Source organism: Coturnix japonica, chromosome 24 (assembly GCF_054131305.1).
Source record: "Coturnix japonica strain WE chromosome 24, WE-NBRP24, whole genome shotgun sequence".
NCBI classification, from domain to species: Eukaryota; Metazoa; Chordata; class Aves; order Galliformes; family Phasianidae; genus Coturnix; species Coturnix japonica.
The window spans coordinates 3122272-3143493 of record NC_140686.1 but is presented as its reverse complement, the minus strand read 5'-3'; the positions used below and the strand labels follow the sequence as shown (position 1 = coordinate 3143493).

The window sequence follows — 21222 nt, the reverse complement described above, 5'->3', positions numbered from 1 at the left end:
AAATAAAAGCGAAACAAACATTTGATAAGTGTTGCTGCCTCTTTCAGTAGCTGCTCAATACAGTGCCTGGCTCGGGCTGGCAATTGCAGGGCCATGAAGTGGTCGGCTTCACGTCCCTCCCGGAATCACAGAATCACAGAATTGTAGGGGCTAGAAGGGACCTCTAGAGATCGTCGAGTCCAACCCCCCTGCCAAAGCAGGCTCCATATACCACATCACACAGCTCGGCGTCCGGGTGGGTCTTGAATATCTCCAGAGAAGGAGACTCCACCACCTCCCTGGGCAGCCTGTTCCAGTGCTTCGTGACCCTCACTCCCCCCCACCTGCAAGTGCAGCAGTACTGAAGACTGAGGGCTCTTTTCGTAGGCAGGCGGGCAAAGGCAACTGAAATGCAAGTTTGCTGTCCCTCTTTGTTCTCGCGTCAGTAGGCCCTGGATATCTTCCCAGCACCTCTCTTAATCAGCCTGGAAATGTTTGCTAGCAGGAAGTAACCCCATCACATTGCCTGAGACTAATGATGCCTTTTTCCCCACTCACTGCAGGCAGCCTCTGTGATCATTTTAGACAAAAGTGCACGCTAATAGAACTAAATTTGATAGTTTATTCTGTTTTCCAAGCAGGTGTTGCACTTGGGCTCTGTATCACGTACTGGCCACGCAGATATGGTGTACAACTGGAAGAAATCCTTCAGACCCTGAATGCAGGAGAGAATCTGTGATGGGTGAGAGAGGAAATGTGCACCTTGAAGCAGGGGACGCCCTGCTGGCACTACCTGTTACATCCAACACCAACATGGCTTGCTGTTTCTCAAGGGTCAGTAAGTAATAATGCCCCTAGTGATACTCTAGTACATTTGTCCTCTAAAATTGGTTCTATTTGACATGCTATTCCATTAAATTGCGCGATCATTAATCAATTATTAGCCCGGATAACTCAGTCAGTAGAGCATGGTTATGAGCATCTTAAAAGCATTTATTGCACAAATTTTAGTGGTCATTAAAAAATCAATGTATCAGAGTATATGAAAATTGAAGACTTTTCCAAATCAGTTACAGATTAACACAATGGGACCCTCACAGATTTATTTTCAGGTTGCAGAAACTTAGGTTGCAGTACAAACATATTTGTTCTTTTTAGTGGGTTTAACAGTAATGTTGTTATGTTGTATTTGACTTGTCTCTTTTTTCACTTTCAGAGTATTGTCAATCAAGGCCTTGATTGAGTTATCATAGTTATGTTATTAATATAAGTAGTGTTGTTATTCTATAGGCAGTATCTTGAAATTGTTGTAATACAAGAAGAATTTATGGAGCAGCAGCCATGGATCAAGATAAGGAGTTCACAGAGCAGCAGCTACGGGGCAGGATAAAACTACATGAGAACTAATTGAACAAATGAACTGAATTGCTTGTAAAATATGGTTAGTCGGTCAGTAAACTGAGCCTTTTCAGCCTAAAAGAAAACGGGGGAAATGTAGAGAGTGTTTTTTACAGCTAGTTAGCTGAGAAGGGTCGTAAACACGGTGCAGTTAATCAAGCAGCCATACCACCTGCAAGGACAGTGAGAACAACAGGATGCCCTGGGATGGTGAGAAACTAGCCATGGTTCTGGGAACTCAGCAAGGGAGTAGCTTTCAGGATGATAACAAGAAGCTGCAAAGATACTTGGGGATGGTATGTAATTGGGAACCAATGATGAGCTCCACTTTTGCAATATGTATGAGCTAATTATCCGTATTATAAATGTACACGCAGCCAAGGAATAAACGAGATTAGCTGATCATATGTCAATGACAGGTGTGATCGTTTGCTTTTCTCCTGCCGTTCTGCAACAGGTGCTGTTCTTTAGAAAGCTCTGCCTGATTATGCACATCTCTCTGCATAGAGTTGGGCTTCTTTTGACAGAGGGCCCTATTACAATCTTGAAAAAAAACACAGAACATGATAACTGGAAAACTCACGTTGTAAAGCTAGATAACACCAATTTTTAACAAAGCTTGCAGCTGCACTTCCCCACAGAGAGCATGGCAAAGCTTTGATGACAGGGCTTAACAGACTTAGGAAAACTCACTGCAAGAGACTGAATGTGTCTCACTTTGTCCATTCTTCATAGGTGCCCTGCCCGCAGCAGGAGCAGAGCAAGAGGAAGACTGAATCTCCCCAGTACTCTGAGGTACTTTCTCTGAAGGATGTGCAGGGACCCCTGTTGGCTTGCTTACTTCTTGGCTTGCTTACTTCTAGGCTTGTCACCTCTGGACCCACCTCCCTCTGCTGCTGCCTCTGCCTTATGCTTCTGAACAATGACACCTTGAAATACTTAAGCTCTAGGCCAGCTGTTCAAGGTACATAATGCTGCTAGCAGGCCTGGGTGCTTTTCACAAGCTGGAGGGGCAAAGCAGTGTGTTAGAAACAGCCTTCTAGTGGATACACAGAAACACTTTGCTCCCCCTGCAGGTTTCTGCACTGAAGCTGACATGAACCTAACAGTGGATGAGCAATGGGTATTTCTGAATTCTCCCCATCCCTGATTCTAGGAGGAGCCCAAGCTCCTGCCTTCAATGCCCAACTGTGAATTGGCCCTTTTGCTAAGCTTGTGCCACATGAAAGACTGCAGCCATATTGGGGATGTTTAATGTAAACAGGCACCAAATTACACGACAACACAAGCCATATACTCACATCAAAGCTCTGGACTCTGAGGTTTCTCCATGTCCGTCCTAAGTTTCCACGTAGTTCCCAGAGAGTGGTGCTCAGGTCTTTGCTGTAACAACCCAGAGTGGAGAGCTGATTCCTTCTCTGGGACATTTCTGTAGCTCAGGATGCTTCAGCGTGCACTCAGCTATGACAGTGACTGGGAAGGAATGGGGCTGATGCATTCCGTGTCTGCTCCTATGAGCAGCTTAAGGTTACAGTGGGGGCATGAGCTCAGGTTGCTGTAGCACACTGAGCATCGTTTCAGCAGGGTAGATTCAGTGATATGAAAGTTGGTTGCCTTGTTTTACTAACCTGTAATTAGGAGGGCTGCCAATCAAGAAGTTGCTTTTTCCATGCTGGGAGAACTGTGTGCATGTTCCTTTCAAAAAGCTATTTTTTGAATTCTAATAGAAGGGAATGCAATTAAGTAACGTGAGTTTTTGAAAGTAGAAGTTGTCAGTTTCCCTCCATAAAGACTGCTCTTTCAGAAGTTGTGCTCTTGTGAATGTCCACAGCAAGGCCTGTCTCTCTTTCAGGCTCAAGGCTGGAAGTGACAGACTGGAAACCACAGCTCAGCAACAAAGCAAAACGAATGAAGCCCCTCAGGACAACCTTCAAGCCTTTGCTTCAGTAAGCTAGTTAAAAACCTCTGTGGGTTTTGCAAGCTCCTGAGACTAGTTAAGTAATTCTGTGAGGAAAATGCATGATGACATTTTCCTGGAGGGCCTAGGAGAGCTGAATTCCCAAGCTGTGCTGACCATAGGCTACTCTGAAAATCCTGCCATTCGTTATTTCCCCACGTTTGTGGTTTTGAGACTTGCCACGATGCTATGGCAAGCCGTAGTTAACACTAGAGAAGGTAAGGGTTTACACTAACATGCTGGTGTAAGTATTTTCAGGTTTAGATCTGCTTTAGTTGTGGTATCGAAGACCTCAGGCTGCACGTTAGACATTCCTCCTGCATTAGAGGTATTTGCCAAGTTTGTAGAACTGCACAGCACTGACTTGAAGTGTCTCACTGTCCTTAACGTGGTTAGAGTTGTTATAAAATAGTATTTTCATCTGAGGCCTATGAGAAGCAAATGATTCATGGATTTGGTCTGGGGAGGTAGGGAGGTGACTGCAGGCCCTGTGCTGTACTGATACTGGCAAGAGTGGCAATAAGGTGTGAACTTCAGGAAGAAACACTGCATATACAAAATAACAAAACTTAATTTTTAGTCTTTATTATTAAAGCATGTAAAAAAGAGACCAAAAAACCCACAAAACTAGTGGGATATGTGATCTTGTTTCTGTGAAACAACCACATGAGGCTGCTTTAATGGCAGTGATTGCCATTCTCAGTGAGAACTCCAGGTTTTGATCACAGTTTTGATGAAATTTTACTCTTCCTGTGCTTCAGCCTTGAAAAACAGTCACTCACAAATGTATTTACTGCCAGAAGCGGTGACACAAGTAAGAAGGAGGATATTTCTCTCTGGTAAAATGAGACTTGTAGAGGTCTGGTAGAGAGACATGATCAAACTTTTAGTTGCAACTCCATATATTCCATTTGAAAATCTGCAAGTCATGTATTTATGTCAACTGAAAATGGAGTCATAAAGAAAGCAAATAAATGATATATTTTTTTTTTCAATCTTGAAACCTATTCTTAATTTTCATTGTTAAAATGGGAAGCATAGCTGCATCTTTTTCATTTAGAGTAAGCCAAAAGGAATTCTTTCAGCATTATCAATAGAAACTAGCTGTTAATCCAGCTGAGGATTAACAGACCATGTGCATGAGATACAGTGTGAGAGCTTCAGACTGGACCAGGAACAAGCAAAACTGTATTTAAGCATACACATTGGCTGCATAGGGAAGCAAGAGTGTAACATCAAAAGCACCACCTCAGCTCCAGCTCTCCAACCTAGACAGAGCTGGAGCTGCTATAGTCTCTACCTGCAACTGCCCAGTTCTCTTCAAAGCCCTGGAGCAAGCAATGCAGAAACATGCTATCTGCCCAGCCAGATTTCCCAGCTTGTAAACACATCAGCTGCAAATCAGGCGTAGTAAATCACCTGTGGATACTGATAGGACAAGGGGAATGGTTTGAAACTAAGGCAGGGGAGGTTTAGGTTAGATATTAGGAGGAAGTTTTTCACACAGAGGGTGGTAACTCACTGAAACAGGTTGCCCAAGGGGGTTGAGGATGCCCCATCCCTGGAGACATTCAAGGCCAGGCTGGATGTGGCTATATCCAGGGGGGTTGAAACTAGATGGTCATTGTGGGCCTTTTCAATCCAGGCCATTCCATTCTATGATTAAAAGATTCTATGACCAGACAACACGCAGCACACAAGCCTTTACTGCCATTGTTACTCTTCAATAAGCAAAATACACACAGTGATTTAATAGGGGAAAAATAAAGACTGCAAAAAGAGAGCTTCAGACTGCCATTTTGTACCTCAGAGCTGCAAGGATTGTGAGCTAAATTATCCAGCCGTATTGTTATGTCAAAGGAAAGGTGAGTCTTTAGCAGACTAACCCAAATGCCAATGCTTACGCAACACTTAAGCCACACTTAAGCCCTTACTTGAAAATCTTACTGTGCTACGTGGATCTAGTACTGGGTAAAAGAAGAGGAATCACCTCACGCAGACAGCAACAGGAATAGCAATTGCTCAATGGTTCTTAGAGAAAGCTCCAGATTACCAAAGAGAACACACTGAGAATATGAGGAACTGTGACAGGAAATACCAATTTCTGAAGAAAAATAAAAATTAAATGGAACTATTTGTTTTTAACAGGAATGAATTTAAAATATTATTCAAAATCACCCATATTAAAGATTTAATAAACAGTATGAACAAAGGTGGAGGGGGGGAGGGGAAGATGGGAAAACTGAAGACAGAAAGCTGACAACTGGTTTAGTAACAGGTTAAAAACGTGTGCTTTGAGATCCCTATTAAATAATACCCACAAGTAGGGCAAGAAATAACCCTGCAGACGGTTATCCCCGTGACTATTCCAAAGGCAACGGCCCCAGGACACACCGTTGCCAACCGCTTTCTGAGGCAGCCGAGCCTACAGACGCGCACACTCCTGCTCTCCGCGGGTGTGTATCCTCTTGATATCGCTTCATATCGCTTACTATCGCTTCATATCGCTTAATATCGCACGTATAACGCATACGTGGGGCTCCCGGCTCCGGCTGGGAGCCTGAGGCTGCCCTGCAGCCTGTGGGTTGGGCCGCGGCTTCTGAGCGTGCGCCGTGTTTCCGCGTCCTGCTCGGGGCTCGGCCCGGCAGAGTTTTAAGACGACATGAAGAAGATGCTCAGCTTCGTAAAGAAGAAAAAACGGGATCCGCCGCCCGGCAGCGCCGCCTCGGCGTGCTCCGCCGGTGCGTACGAGATCCGCCGGAAGGAGCTGACCAAGCTGCACCGCGGGGCCGCCGCCGGAGACCTGGCCCTGGTGCAGCAAGGACTGAAGAAGCACGACATCGACGAGCGCGACAAGGCGCAGCGGTAAGGGGGGCGGGCCGGGCCGGGATCCCCGCTGCATGACCTGGGCACAGAGGGCTGCTGTTAACGGGGGCCGTGCGTGGCTGGGACGGCCGGTAGAGGCCGCTCCGATGTGCCCTCCCGGCCTGGATCCCTCGTAGGGCTGCTCGGCATTCCTCCGAGCTGGGAGCTCTGTTGGGGGCTGGTGAGAAAGGGCAGCGATAAGGCTGCTGGCTTCATGAAGGCTTTATTGCTTGCGAAGCTGATGGTGGTTCCTTTAGGTTGTCATATTCCCCAGTGCTTGGTAACGGCTGCTTTTGGGTGAGGAGGGGCTCCTGCACAAAGTTGTGTTTGTTACAGTTAAATTACTCATTCGAGCTCTTTGCGGTACACTGTGCTAAATAAATAATAAATACAGTGCTCAGATCAATATTGTCAGGCTTCTATTCGGAGGTGAAGGATCTTGTATACTTATTTGGGAATTTCTCAGTGGGAACAGTCACTCTCGAGTTGTTCCATGTCTGTGACAAGGCATGATGAGTTATTTGACGTTCTGCCTGTTATTTCGTCCTCATCTTATCTGCCTTGGAGGAAGCTGGTCTTATGGAGGGTACTCATCAGCCTGCCCGTGATGGGAGCTGTTAGGACAAGAGGGAACAGCCTCAGCTTGCACCAGGGGAGGTTCACGTTGGATGCTAGGATAAGCCTCTCCAGAGAGTGGTTGTGCACTGGAATGGGCTGCCCAGGTTGGTGGTAAAGTCACCGTCCCTGGAGGTGTTCAAGAAACATGTAGATGTTGTACTAAGGGACATGGTTTGGTGCACGCTGGTAATGGAATAAGCTTGTTTTTATTTGATTTTGTTTATTTTGGGAGGTAATTGGGATAAAGAAATTCAATTTGCCCTGTTCATGTACCACAGAGTGAAAATATTTATTTAGCTGTCTGTTTCAATTTACACGTTTCACTTTTAGGACACCACTGCATCTTGCTTGTGCAAATGGACGTGAGGATGTCGTTACGTTTCTAGTAGAAAACAAGTGTAAGCTAAATCTTTTTGACAGTGATAACAGATCTCCACTGATGAAGGTAAGTAGAACATACTATGTTGCTGCAAGTAGGAATTATTGATTATGTATTAAATGATGTCTTTCCAGATTCTTTAAGTAAGTCTGTGTAGAAGCATGCATGCTGTAATCAGTGTGGCTTTGGCGTGCGCTAGCTAATCTTGGCAGATGCTTTTATATTCCAGGAATGGGAAGTTGTAGTAGTAGTGACACAGTGAAATATGACTGCTGGAAATTTTACCTTTTTTTTTTTTTGTGTGTGTGTGTGTGTTGTTTCCAGGCAGTACAATGCCAGAAAGAAAGATGTGCAGTGATCCTGCTAGAGCATGGCGCTGATCCGAACCTGGCAGATGCTGGTGGCAACACTGCCCTTCACTTGGCTGCTGTAACTCCTAACACATTTCTAGCAGGGATGTTAATTGAGCACAGTGCCCATATCAATGCTCAGAATAAGGTACATTTCGAGATTCAATAGAGAAGTTCAAAAAGTTGCATTGATATTTTTATTGTAGATTTTTTGTTTGTTTCTTTTGATTTTTAACTTGAATTATTTCTGTTCTTTCAGGACGGATGTACTCCTCTTACTCTTGCTATCTCTGAAAATCACAAAGAAATGGTAGAGCTCCTTCTTAAAAAAGGAGCTGATGTTCACACTCGAGATCCGTGTGAAAGGTGAGGAGATGGTCTAAACTCTGCAGGTCACCTTAGTTGTCTTCAGGTTGGACTGATGGGAGGGATGGGAATGAGCATTGAAGTAGAAAGACACAGAGAAAGAGCTCGTTGAGTGACTGGCGAAAGCAGGTCTCAGCTTGGCAGGTGGCATGCATTATTGCATGTTTTCTGCATTGAGAACTGCAAGAAAACATTGTTTCTGGTAGCCGCTGTGGCAGGAAAATTGCTATTGTGCCAGCAACATTGCTGTTATGCCAGAGAGAGTTTTTCAAATTGATGCCAAGTTTGTATGCAAGTGTTGTTAATATGGAAGCTTTTTTTTCTGTTCATAAAGTGATTTTCTTTGAGATTGAGCAAATGGGAATTAAAATAATTACAATGTCTGACTAAATTGTATGGTTTGTCTTGTATTTTGGATGCTGTAGAACCCCACTTATGACTGCAGCAGCCGGTGGGGAGCTTAAGTTGGTAGAAATACTTCTTCGCTATGGTGCTGAAATTTTCCATAAAGACGTTAATGGATGGACAGCTGAGGACTATGCTATTCTTCATGGAAATGCTAGGTAAACTTTTAAATTTATTGCTAGGTTTTTAGTTATCAGTGTTGAGTTTGAACCTTTTTGGTAACAGCACCAAGTTTAACGGTGCTATTTTGAAGATGTGTTCATTGACATCTTCTCACATATACTGTTCATGTGTCTGGTGTTAATTTGAAAGTTGAGAAAAGGGCTTCTGCTCAAAATTCTCTGTAAGATTTCAAGTGTTTGTTTCTAAGCTGATGTCTGCCTGCTATACACTATTAAAATGTGTCTGTAGCCCACAGACGCAGAAGTTCAACTTGAAAAACTGAAATGTTTGTAAATTCTTCTCAAAACAGAACCCTTGTTATTACTGTCTTCAGTTCCACTGACCAGGAACCACCTGTTTTGTTTCAGAGGAGATCTAGCTGTTATTTCTTTTGTTAAATTACTAAGCAGTTTAACTCCTCCTACACATAAGTATTTTACCCATGGGTGTTCATTCATAAGAGTGGTTGTATTTGTAAAAACTGGACTGCAAAGGGTACCGAGCAGAAGTAAATAACTTCATAGATCTGGATGTGCATCTATAAAATAGATGTGTCCATTATATTTGAGTATGTTACGGTTTGCAAAAAGTAGAGTATGTTACACTTACTGAATATGAAAATTGTTTTGGCTATGGTTATGTTTAGGATGGATAGTATAAGGCTCTTATTATCCCATTAAGTGTTTATGTAGCTATGGGATTATTTTTCCCAAATGCATTTCCTTTTTTGCTCTCCATAGTCTTAGTAAAACACTGGCAGAATATGCAGACCATGAGAACGCAGGGGAAGCTTCTGCAGGTGCTAAAGGAGGCATCCCTGTGCCAGTGACTCCTCACCAGGCAAGAGCTGCTGGCTTTACGTTGGGTGCAGCTGCTTCGAGCAGAGGAGGTAGGATACTTAACTGTGGTAGAGCTAATGGGCAGAATCGTGGTGGCCCCTTCCTTAGGTTGGTTTGCATCTTTTAAATTCACCGTGCTCAGTGTGGACTTCAGTGGAAGCATCAGGTGGACTGTAATAAGAAGTGTTATGAATGTGTTTGCTTGCTGCTAGTTTACACTGCATCTCCACAGGCTGTGGGGACAGTTGTGATTTGTGTGCACTACATCCATCTGCTCATACAGTTGTCACTTTCAGCACATCAAGTTGCCCATTTATTTAAATTGTCCCTTTAGCAAGGGGGAGGAGGGAAGAGAAGAAACAAAATAGGTTAAAGTAGCCTTGTTTTATGGGTGTGCAATTTTTCTTAGAGATGCTCATTTAGATTGTTGTTCAGAAAATCCAATTGCAAAAGCTGTAGTTTCATCCCAAATAGTAGTTTTATCTTCTGTAGCAGCGAAGCAGCAGATGAATTGCAAGAAGATGCATCTTTTGTTGATTACCACTGGATTTCTGTCACTTCGTTTTAATTTTAATAGTTTCACCTGCATAAAGCTCCTTTTTTGGGAGACATAATTTCTCACCTTCAATTACAATTGCTTTTGTTTGTGTTGTGGAGACGTAACAAAAATTGTCTTGGAAAAATAACTTCATAAGCAACAACAGTACATTGTTTGTATATACCGTATCTTTTTGGACATGGTTTGATTTATAATCAAATAATGGTTTTTTCAATTACTTTTATTTAAAAAAGAAAAAAAAAAAACAACTGAGAAAGACTTTGTGATCCAGAAAAACTGTTACATTTTCTCATTGCCTTGTAAATAAAAGAAATACATTCCTTCAATGAATTTGTAAAATCCAGGCAGCGTTTATAAGCTCAAATTGCCCTAAATGAATCTTAGAAAGTTGCTATTTTAGTATGAATGAGATTGCCTTGCAGTTTACGTTTCAAGCCCCAACGTACGAGGTTTTATTTGTTCCTTATTTTTAAGGGTTTTGTGAGAATCATGTGTCAGATGGGCAGCAGACTGTTCAAACACAAGTCATTACTTTTTTATTATAAAGACTGAGAAATATGATCAAAGAATACATGGCATATTTTTTCTTCCTGGACTTATCCCAGATGGAAGTATAGATTTTAGACCCAAGTGATGTTGCCTTTGACTTAGGAGCAGTTACTTTGAACTAGAGAGTGGTTGAAAAAGTTTCTTCGTAGCTTGGTTTTGAAGTTTTGTTTGCTTGTTTTTCAGTGGGGCTCGATACAGTTGGTTTAATCATTGAAATACTTTTTTTTATCCAAATCCACTCAGTTGCTACCTTCCATGCACATAGATAGTTGCTCTGGTACCCCATTGTAAGGACTAACAGGCCTGGGTTAATTTAAAATATGTGATTTGAGGGTTTCTTCTTCCAAGTAGAGGGTACATTTAGACTAGATATCAGGAAGAAATTCTTTACTGTGAGGGGGATGAGACACTGGAACAGGTTGCCCAGAGAGGTTGTAAATGCTCCCTCCCTGCAAGCATTCAAAGCCAAAGGTGGATGGGGCTTTGAGCAACCTGGTCTAGAGGGAGGTGTCCCTGCCTATAGCAGGGAGTTGGATTTAGATGATATTAAAGGTCTGTTCCAACTCAAACCATTCTGTGATTCTCCCTGTGCTCAGTCTCTTAAAGATGACACCAGCATGAGGAGTAGGAGGGAGCAGAGAGAAAGTTCAGTAGCGTAGTAGAAACAATATTGGAATTAATTCTGCAGTCTCTGATTGCATCCACACCCTGAATCATGGGAGTCCTTTTAATATGCCACAGTAACAGTCTTAAAAGTGTCCTTTAGAGGAGAAGCCGGGATGTTGAGAGAGAGACCAGAGAAATACCCACCCTCCTTTCTGCTACTTTTGTACCTTCTAATTAGAAGAGGAGATTCTGAAGAATGTTGAACAGGTCAGCATTTTTCAACAAGTTTGCTCATGATTATTTGGATGTCAGAACATGAACCCTTTTATTAATCACGTACAGATTGGCTTCCAGAACGTATTGAATGACCGATCTCTTAGATTTTAAGTAACAATTTCTTTTTGAGGAAAACAGTAGTTGTGCTATTTCTGTTTCTAGTATGTTTGCAGTGACAGTATGTTTGGCCACTGCAGCACATACTAGTGTATTGTTCAGTGTTTCCCTGAGTCATTTGCAATTGGACTTGATAATCTTTTCCAACCTTAGTGTTTCTATGATTAGAGGAATTGTCTCAGCATTGTAAAACTCTTTACAAAAGTAAATTATCACTTCTGTGTGATTTTTATCTCCTGAGGTCAGATAAAACTTTTCCTGTATTCCCTCTTAAGGAAACAGAGAAAAGCCAGAAGGGATGAGAAATCATCTTGAGGTTCTTTTCAACCCAAGCCATCCTATGATTCTTTTAAACTTTCTCTTAAGTGTATGTTTCTGATAGTAGCTGTTTTTCCACAGCACTGCATGTGTATGTGATAAAATCCATGTAAGTAGGACAACCTTCTGCTCCAGAGAAAAGTAACAGATTTATTGTGAAAGAATTTGATGTCAAGGTAGTGTTCCACAGTTTCTCTTTTGACACACAGATGTACACATGCACACAAATGCATGTCATAGTCACAGCACATTCTCCCAGTGCTGTAGCTTTGTGTGTGTGCTTTTTGTATTTTCCAAACTTGTGAGATTCCGCATTTATTCTGATGTCATTGTTGTCTGTTCTTTCCATGCCTTTCCCTTAATGGATATAGAAATGCAACGGTCCCCTGAGCAGACTCTGAGAACAGGAGAATCGAGTGAAGGTATTCATTCTGCACAGCAGTATTTTAAATACCACACATGTCTTGTGATACACAAATACTTATTCATCATAGGTGCTTATTATCTTGCAGATCTGTATCTTGATGATCTGGATTTCGGGCAGCTTTTGTTTCTTTGCATGTTTTGCATGAGTCCCTTATTACTGAATTCAGCATTTGCTTTTATCACTTGTGATAGTGTTGGTTTTGGGGTTGTTTGTTTTGTAATCTGTTCTCCTCTTGCTCAGAAATGGTGATATAGGCTTCAGTTAAAGTGGAAACGGGTCCCTGGAGACTAGATCTCATTTCTGTGTCAGTGCATCATGGCTGTGGTTTTGGTCTAGCTGAAAGCTATCTCATCAAATTCCTGTCTCACCTTCTAAAGGATAGCAGGATCATTGGCAGTATTTATATGTTGAAAGCAAAAGTGTAGGTAATTTAATGAGCTGTTTTCCTTACTTCTAGTGGTACTCATTGAAGATGTAACTGAAGTCGTTCGTCCAGAGTTTAACTGTTCCACACAGCAGCAATTTTCTGTTCTGCGTGGAAAGTTAGCAGATAGAGTCATAGTACTGAGTTAGTTATTTAGCTTTACATACAGCAGGATTCCATTAGCATTTAAGAATATTCTGTGTTTTCTGTAGTGGAAAACATCAAAAATCAGATTGTTAGCATTTGAACCATTTAAGATGCCCTCAGATGGGAAGTTTCAGCCTCTAGCTTTTTTCTACATGAGATTTCTTTGAACATTTATACTGTACTGCATCTCAGAAAGCTGTGTTCAGATCAGGGAATATTCTCGCATACTGTGTTTAGGAAAGGCAAAATTTGAACACTCATTTGTAGGTTGTTAGTAGTAACCCTTCTTTTTGTTATAATATTTAACAGTTCAGAAACTTCAGGAATTATGATTTCTATGTGGAGATCAGATATGTCTGTTTTCCTTTCTGTGCTGGGAATCAGAAAGTCCTTCTATTATGTTTTAGTTGTTAAGAGGTGTTAGCGCTTCAAAAATTGTGTTCCTAGACTGCAGTTTTCATTAGAACGGTGACCTGAAGGATTTACTGCAGGGCGCTCTCATCAGGGTTGCTAATGATCTGAAGTAAGAGCGATTGTTGGATATGCTTCAGCACAGAGCTGGCATTCAGAGGGACTTCAATGAGCCAGGGCAATAGACTGGCAGGCATCTTAAGAAATCCATCGGGGGCAAATACCAAGACCCATTTGGGGTGAAAAAGCCCCTTCCTACAAAACATGATGGGACTGCACGGCAGGGGAGCAGCTCTGCTGAGAAAGGACACAGACCTGTCAGAAGGCAAGCTGAGCATGAGGCAGCAGGGTGCTCTGGCAGCTAAGGGCTGCAGCTTGCACTGTGCTAAGAGTAGCAAAGCCAGGAGACTGAGAGAAGCGATTGTCAGCCCCTGTTTAGCACTCACTTGACTGTGCCTTGAGTTCCTTCTACGTGAGAGGTCGATGGATCAATAGCAAGCTAATTCTCTAGGGAGCCATCATATTTGTGAAGGAGTATTTGCCCTGTGAGAGAGGGCTGAGAAAGTGGACTTACTCAGCCTGAAGAAGAGGCAGCTTTGAAGGGCCCTAACTGCAGCGTCCAATGCAGATGAGAAGACAAAGCCAGATGCTTCCCTGTGATACTTGACAGGAAGCGAAGATGGCAAGAGGTATAAATGGAAGCAAGATGGTTTCTAGCTGGAGATGAAAAGTGTTGCCATGATAAGGATGGCAAAATAGAGAAGCTGTGAACCTTCTCTTGGAGGTGTTCAAGACTAGACTGAATAAAACCCTGACCAACTTTTCCTGACCTCAAAGCTGAGCTGGCTTTAAGTAGTTGGTTGAGAGACTTCCAGAGATCCCTTTTGACCTGACCTATCCTATAGTCTTAGGTGTGAGTTACTACCTTCACTGAACTGATAAAAACTTGGGGGTGTAGTATAGCATGCCCTGCTAATGCTCCTTTTGTCTCAAGTATATCATTTTTTGATTCACTGATTCTTCTAGCTAGGGATAACCTATAGCTCCTGAGAATGCTTTTTGATTTTCTTTGTATTTATAAATATACTTTATATTTATTTATAATCCATAGCAAGGTACGGCAGCAAAAAATGGTAGATATTGTAGATATGTCTGATTTGTTTTTCAGTATAATTTGAAAAAGCATTTGTTTTGTAAATACTTTCCTTCATGCTGTTCTTATTGAATTGGCCACTTCAGCTTCTGTACTCTTATGAGCTGTTTTCATGTTAAATGTCTGTATTGGTTAATTTTTAGTATGCAAAATCTAATCTCAACATGTCGATTTATATTTGAACAGCAATGGATGACTTTTTCGAAGGATACTCAACAAGGTGAGTCTTATAAAAATACCAAATGCTTATTTGAGGAATTATTTGAGAGGACCAGTACTTACTTTTCGTTGTTTTTGAAGTTCTGAAAAAGAGGGCAGTAATGGCACCTGGAATAATTCTGAGGAAGAAGAACTGGATTTTACAGCCAAGGTATGGTGCCTTTATGGGAAAATAGTTGTGTAAAATAAGTGATTTGAAGGCAATTTCCTATGAGATAGAAGGAAACTCTTTTTCCAGCCAATTCTTTTTTTTTTTTTTTTTTTTTTTTTTTTTTCCTCCTTAAGAAGAGTCTCTCATCTGCCAACCTTTCTTCTGCTGTAAGTTTTTCCTAAAAATTGTTGCTTTGGCAGAACATGCAGTAGATTTGTGGTTTGAGGCAAAAGAGTAGATATTAAGATAAACTACCACATTGTATTAGTTGTTCATTGAGTGAGATTTGCCAACCCTAGGAATTGATAAGTTAATAAATAACCTGTTCTGTTCTCTTTCAAACTTCACAATTGTTTCCCCTAATTTACATGATAGGATGATTAATGAAAAAGAACACGATAATGAAAAAGAACATTTATTTATCAAAATCTAGTGAAATTGTTCATCACCTGGTTCTCTTTCCTTCCTCACTAGGTTCCTCAAGTGTTCGATACTTGAGTTGCTCAAATAATTATTTTTTCTTTCTTTTTTCCTTCTGTGGGATGACATTCCGTGCTTGTATATAATCTCACACTGCATGACTATCTTCATTTTTTGAATATTTGGATTTTTCTCTTTATAAGCTCCATGTGCTTATCCTGCTGTTTTTATGAATGTTCCAAAGGATTACCAGTTTTTTCAATGGCGTCTGGAGTATTTAGTCTGTTGCACTGGGATTCTGCAGTGATTAGGAACTTTAGTTTGTTAGTTCAGCACACTCTGTAATGCTGGTGATGTAAGCATGTGTACTTTAAAATTTTTTCTATTTTCTTACATTGATTTTAGGGGAAGTGATTCAAATTTCTAGCATTATTTTGAAATTTACAGATATTTCACTAAGTGGAGTTATATTAACTAATTTATTCTTCAAGCTTCAGGAACTTTAATTGATACTTGAGTTGTGCATACTTACAAGTAAGTAATCGCGAGTGTAGTTGTATTTTACCAATGGATTAAAATACCTTTTTAGAATTGTTACGCATTTACAGATAGTTTTGAATAGTCACTGACTTGTACACAAGAGGAGAGGAATGTTTGTGTAATTAAAGTTGAAGGATCTAGCAAGTATCTGAGTCCTTTCAAAAGGGGACAGCCTGGTTGTATTTACTGTTCAAGATTTGATGTAAGTAAAGGATTTGCTTTAAAACAAAAAAGCAAACAAAAACAGATCAAATAATTCTTTTAAAATGTGTTTTTATTTGCAGAAGCCACAGAAGCCAAACTTGACATCGTTAATGAATGTTCCCCAAAAGTTCAGAAATACTGGTAAGTTATTTGGAAAGTACTTCATAATACAATGACATACAAAAGTAAACTTACTAAGTAATTTCATTTCGGTTTTTGTTGTTGTTGTTTTCACTTGGCTGTAGTAATTGAGGAAAGTAGTGTTATAAGAACAGAACAGATGGTCATGTCAGAATAAAGTAAGTAAGATAATGGAAATGACCATACTGAGTCCCCTCCTAAGCCTTTGTGTCTGATGTGTCCTTCTCCCATCCTGCCCTTACCTGGCTTCTTTTCCATACAGTCCCAGATGACTACTTTCCTGTGTTTTTAATGGGTAAAATGCCTGCTGCTATTTATATAACCCATTTGATTCATATTCCTCTTTCCCTTTCTCATGCTTTAAGGTGGTGGTGATAGTTCTAGAATTGAAATTCCTAAGTCACAGAAGAAAAGCCTCAAACAAAAAAAACCAACAGGTGCAAATCTGAGCAGAGGAGAATGTGGAGAGTTGTTGAAACAAGATGTCTCAGATTCAGGCAACCTTGAGGAAGATGAATTGGTGGAAGAGGAAGAAGGGCAGTGCAAAGAGGTACATAATAAATTCCATGAAACACTAAAACAAGAAAGTGAAAACCTGGGCCTAAATAGATATGAGGAAAATCTATGGGCAGCATTTCCCTCAAGCACAAAAGTAAGTGTACAGGGATGATTCAATTGGAAGAGTTTGTTAAGGGTAATACAGGTAAGCGACAGTAAACTATTTTCCTGTTAATACTCAATCACGTATCTGTATTCAATCATTGTATTTTGATACTGAAAACATCTTGTTCATAGCCAAACTCAGACATTATTTTCAATATTTTTATTATGAGATTGGAGAGTTTTGGAAGGAGAAAGACAGGAAACTTCATTCTTTCTGGAATCTGTGCACTTTCTGTTATGTAAAACTGAGGGAATGGATAATATCCATTAGAAGTTGTAACCATTTAGTAGAATTCATGAGGTAATGACTGGAAATGAAGAAACAAAAGGAAGTTTTGAATGAAATTGAGGGCAGGAAACTAGTGAAATTGTGAGATATGTAGGCAGAAAGAAGACTTTCTGAATAATATCAATGAAACTGCATTTAGATTGACACAAGGAAGTGCTTCTCAGAGGTTTTGCATAGCCAGAGATGAAGTTTACAACATGAGGCACTGCAGTTTAATTGTGCAGATTCCCACTAAAAATTGTAGGCCTTTAGAAACCATGTTGCACTTTGCTTCATTTAAGTCTTACCCAAGAAAACCGTTTTCCAAGTTGTTAATGGGTGGTGAAGTAGATATTGATTTCTGTGCTTTTCAGCTGTTTTGGTCAATCTGTTTTAGAAGGAGTCACCTAAATGGAAAGAAGAACAGGAGAAGGAAGATACTAGAAGGAAGCTGCAAACGACAGTTTTGGGGGATGTGAAACATTCTGTTTCTAGTAATAAACATCAAGTCCGTAAAGTTTCAGAAGACACAGCTTATGCGAGAAGTGAGTTTAAATATGATCCTGATTGCTCCTCTATAAGTATTAATGTTCAGTAAATAAAGTAAAATGATTATTATCCTCAAAGATGATAAACTTTCCTGTTACCTGTGAACCCTAGCCTGCTGTGGTAGAGAAGGTCTGCAGCTTTTGTTTTTTTTCGTTCTTACCTAACGGTCACAAATGGTGGTGCTGGATTCCTAATGATTACGTATGATGCAAGTTTCGTTATTAATTTTTTTTGCTGTATTCTCCTATATCTGAACAAAACAAGTAGGTAGTCTAGTGTGTCTTGTGTGTGGCACTGCTGATTCCCTTTCGAATGGGTACTGTCAGATTGAAAAGCTGTGGTTTTTCAGGGCTTCAGCCAAAAGCAGACCTGATTCAAACTCAGAGAAGACTCTTCCAGTACCTCGACTTGTTCAGTTGTAGAATGTAGGAGATCTCTCCTTTGCTAAACCTTTGTGGGCTTGAGAGCATGACCAGCTCAGAGAGAGTTGGGTAATTTGGCATAGACCCCAGGGTGTGAAAGCAGAAGATACTATTTCCATTGTCTGACTCCAGAGCACTGCTTGTTGCAGTAGACTTCTTCGGAGCATGTGTAGCTATTGGTCAGATGCTGCACAGAACATTGTCCAAACATGGTGAACGTAGCCATGTCAGCTGTCCTGCTTGGGCATCTTCTGCTGGAAAACAGATGAAGAGGAGTGAAGAGAATACTGTGATGTGACTGGATGTAAAGTTACCCTTGAGTGGGACTCACTGTTTGGTTTGTTCTTTGCTGTAGAATTACTGCTCGTCTTTCAGATCCTGGGGTATAAAAGTGTAGTGCAGTATATTTCTCAGTGTCTGTATTTCTCCTTTTTTTTTGTAGAAGCCCAACCCACAGTAGGAGCAGAGAAAAAGGAAGAGTCTGATTCTCCCTGGGATTCTGAGGTACTTTATGTGAAATGTGCATCTCCCCAGTCTGTGGGAGAGCCAGATGAGAACTACGTGAGAGCTTGCCTTTGCGTTGAGCCCTGCCCCTGGTGAGGCTTATTTACCCCATATTGCTGCTGCTCTATGTCCTGTATCTGAGGGTCAACAAAATACTTGTAGTGTAGGTTCTGTGTGGAGATATTACTGGGACAAAGTTACGTTAAGCTTCTTGTATCGGCCCTTTGGTTGCAGGCTTTTGAGTTGATTTTCTATCACAGTAGTGAAACAGAATAACTACTTCCCCTCTAGCCTTTGTTGTTGGGAAAAAAACTAATTCCCCACTCCTTTCTTAAAAATACGAGACTTTCTAGATAGCTTAATCGCTATCAGCTTTGCCTTTTTGGCCTTTAAGCAAATCAAATCTTGCTTTTGCAACGTAGTGATGCACTCACTCAACATTGTGGGACATGTGCCCCAGCAATGTAGGCTGATATTTGAATGCCAGGTGCAAATTTGATGCCAATGTTCAATCAACACAGAGCTGCAGCTTCTTGTTCACAATCAACATCTTGATTTCCTGTGTTAATTTCTTGTGTGGCTCTGTGATTTGCCAGCCTTAATCAACATTATGGAATAGTTTAGATGAATTGTGAGGATTTTTTTGCCCTTTTATTTAAAATGCAAAAGCCTTTGTTAGATTTTATTTTAAAAAAATTGTTTTGTACCAATTCTTACTGTATGTACTGTATTATATAGCCGTGTTCTGAAGGTTCGAGGAAAGCATCTCCTCCTGTGTTTCTCCCACCTGCAGTTGAACATGGAGTACGCTTGCAGAGTGTTTCAGGGGAGCACAACAAGGGTAACTATCTGATAGATTGGATTTGTCTGTGTTTATAGACAAGTGAACTTTTTCTTTTGTTTTCCTTGTCAGTCCTGTTGTTCAGTGAGTATGTGCTGTAGCAATGAAGTGCTTGGCTGATGTTAATTAACAGCAGTGAACACTGAACTTGCTGGCCTGCTTGATTAGTCCAGGCGGTTCTTGCGTTCATTATGTATACTTTTTGGATATGTGTTTGTTCGGGTGTTTTTCTTTGCTTTAAGTGGTTGCTTAAAGTGGTGGGAGTGGTATCTGGTTTAAGATTTAGCTGTGAACCCTAGCCTGCTGTGGTAGAGGTGGTCTGCAGCTTTTGTTGCTTTTCGTTCTTTCCTAAAGGTCACAAATGGTGGTGCTGGGTTCCTAATGCTTATGTATGATGCAAGTTTCTTTATTAATTTTGTTGCTGTGTTCTCCTTGATCTGCACAAAACAAGTAGGTAGTCTAGTGTGCCTTGTGTGTGACACTATTGATTCCCTTTCTAATGGGTACTATCAGATTGAAAAGCTGTGGTTTTTCAGGGCTTCAGCCAAGAGCTGACCTGATTCAAAGTCGGAGAAGACTCTTCCAGTGCCTCACCTTGTTCAGTTGTAAAATGTAGGAGATCTCTCCTGTGCTACTCGTTTGTATGCTTGAGAGCATGACCTCAGAGAGAGGTGGGTGCTTAGGTACTCACCCCAGGGTTTCAGAGCAGAAGATAGTATGTCCGTCTCCAGAGGATATCTTGTTGCTGTAGATGTTTTCAGAGCTCGTGTAGCTATTGGTCAGTTGCTGCTCAGAAGGTGTGGAAGCAGCACTCACGGTGCATTCACTTTTCTCTTAGTGCATTTTATGTGCAAAGAGTTTATTTTGGAAAAGCGTGAATAGTCAGCACTCAGGCTGGAATCAGCAGTTATGGTTTTCCAGAGTGGACGCCATTGCTCCTGTCTGGCTCATTCCTGTAAATTTTCCTTGCGTTTCTGTGTGAGTCAATCCTGAGTTTGTTTTACATAATGGAGTAGCTTAGAAGAGAGAACTGACTGTGGTCTGCTCTAGATGGGAGTTTGGTGGTCAGAAGATACTAGACTTTGAAGTGATAAGATTTAAAATGCTTGCAGTGTTCTGGACTGTATTGGAGCTGTGAGCTTCTGTTTCATTCCTAAATGTCAGTCCTTATGTATGTACCTGGTCAGAAGTTGCAGGATTATGAATCATGGTCAGGTGAGGTATCCCTTGATAGCACTAAGCAAGGAGCCGTGTGTGTTGGCAGCTTCCTCTTAGTGTGAGGTTGTTTTGTATCGTGCTTTTGTGGTATGTCCTGTAGAGTGGAATGTGATAGTAAGTGCCAGATGATGGAGGTGTAGGCAAGAGGGAAGATGACTCAGGGTGTCCATATGCTGAGACTGAAGCATGCTGGAGTTTCTTCCTTAACGTTGTCCCAACACGAGGGACATTGTCATGTCAGCCACCATTCTTATGCATCTTTTGCTGGAAAAGAAATGAAGAGGAGAAAACAGAATACTGTGATGTGACTGGGTGTAAAGCTACCGTTGAGTGTAACTCATTTCTTGGTTTGTCCTTTGCTGTAGTACTGTTACTCATCTTTCAGATCCTTTGTTTGACTGATGGGGTATAAAAGTGGAGTGCAGTAAATTCTCAGTGTCTCTCTTTGTCCTTTTTTTTGTAGGTGCTCTGCCAGCAGTAGGAACAGAGAAAAAGGAAGAGTCTGATTCTCCCTGGGATTCTGAGGTACTTTCTGTGATATGTGCATCTCCCCGGTCTGTGGGAGAGCCAGATGAGAACTACGTGAGAGCTTGCCTTTGAGTTGAGCCCCGCCCCTGGTGAGGCTTATTTAAGCCATGTTGCTGCTGCTCGATGTCCTGTATCTGAGGGTCATTGAAATACCTGTAGCGTAGGTTCTCTGTTGAGATAGTACTGGGACAAAGTTATGTCAGACTACTTACGTTGGCCTCCTGGCTGCAGGCTTTGGAGTTGATTTTC

General features: G+C 41.3%; 1 pseudogene across 1 annotated transcript in view; it reads left to right on the top strand.

Annotated features, from left to right (window-relative positions):
- Positions 1 to 5981: 5981 nt before the first annotated feature.
- The window catches only part of LOC146757029 (uncharacterized), a 46590-nt pseudogene continuing 31349 nt past the window's right edge, over positions 5982 to 21222 (top strand). Inside the window, exons 1-12 of the transcript XR_014936942.1 lie at positions 5982 to 6199; positions 7148 to 7262; positions 7521 to 7694; positions 7806 to 7912; positions 8338 to 8475; positions 9220 to 9368; positions 12115 to 12165; positions 14492 to 14525; positions 14606 to 14705; positions 15920 to 15980; positions 16346 to 16530; positions 17309 to 17456. The product of XR_014936942.1 is annotated as an uncharacterized LOC146757029 (transcript). The remainder of the gene's footprint in view (positions 6200 to 7147; positions 7263 to 7520; positions 7695 to 7805; positions 7913 to 8337; positions 8476 to 9219; positions 9369 to 12114; positions 12166 to 14491; positions 14526 to 14605; positions 14706 to 15919; positions 15981 to 16345; positions 16531 to 17308; positions 17457 to 21222) is intronic.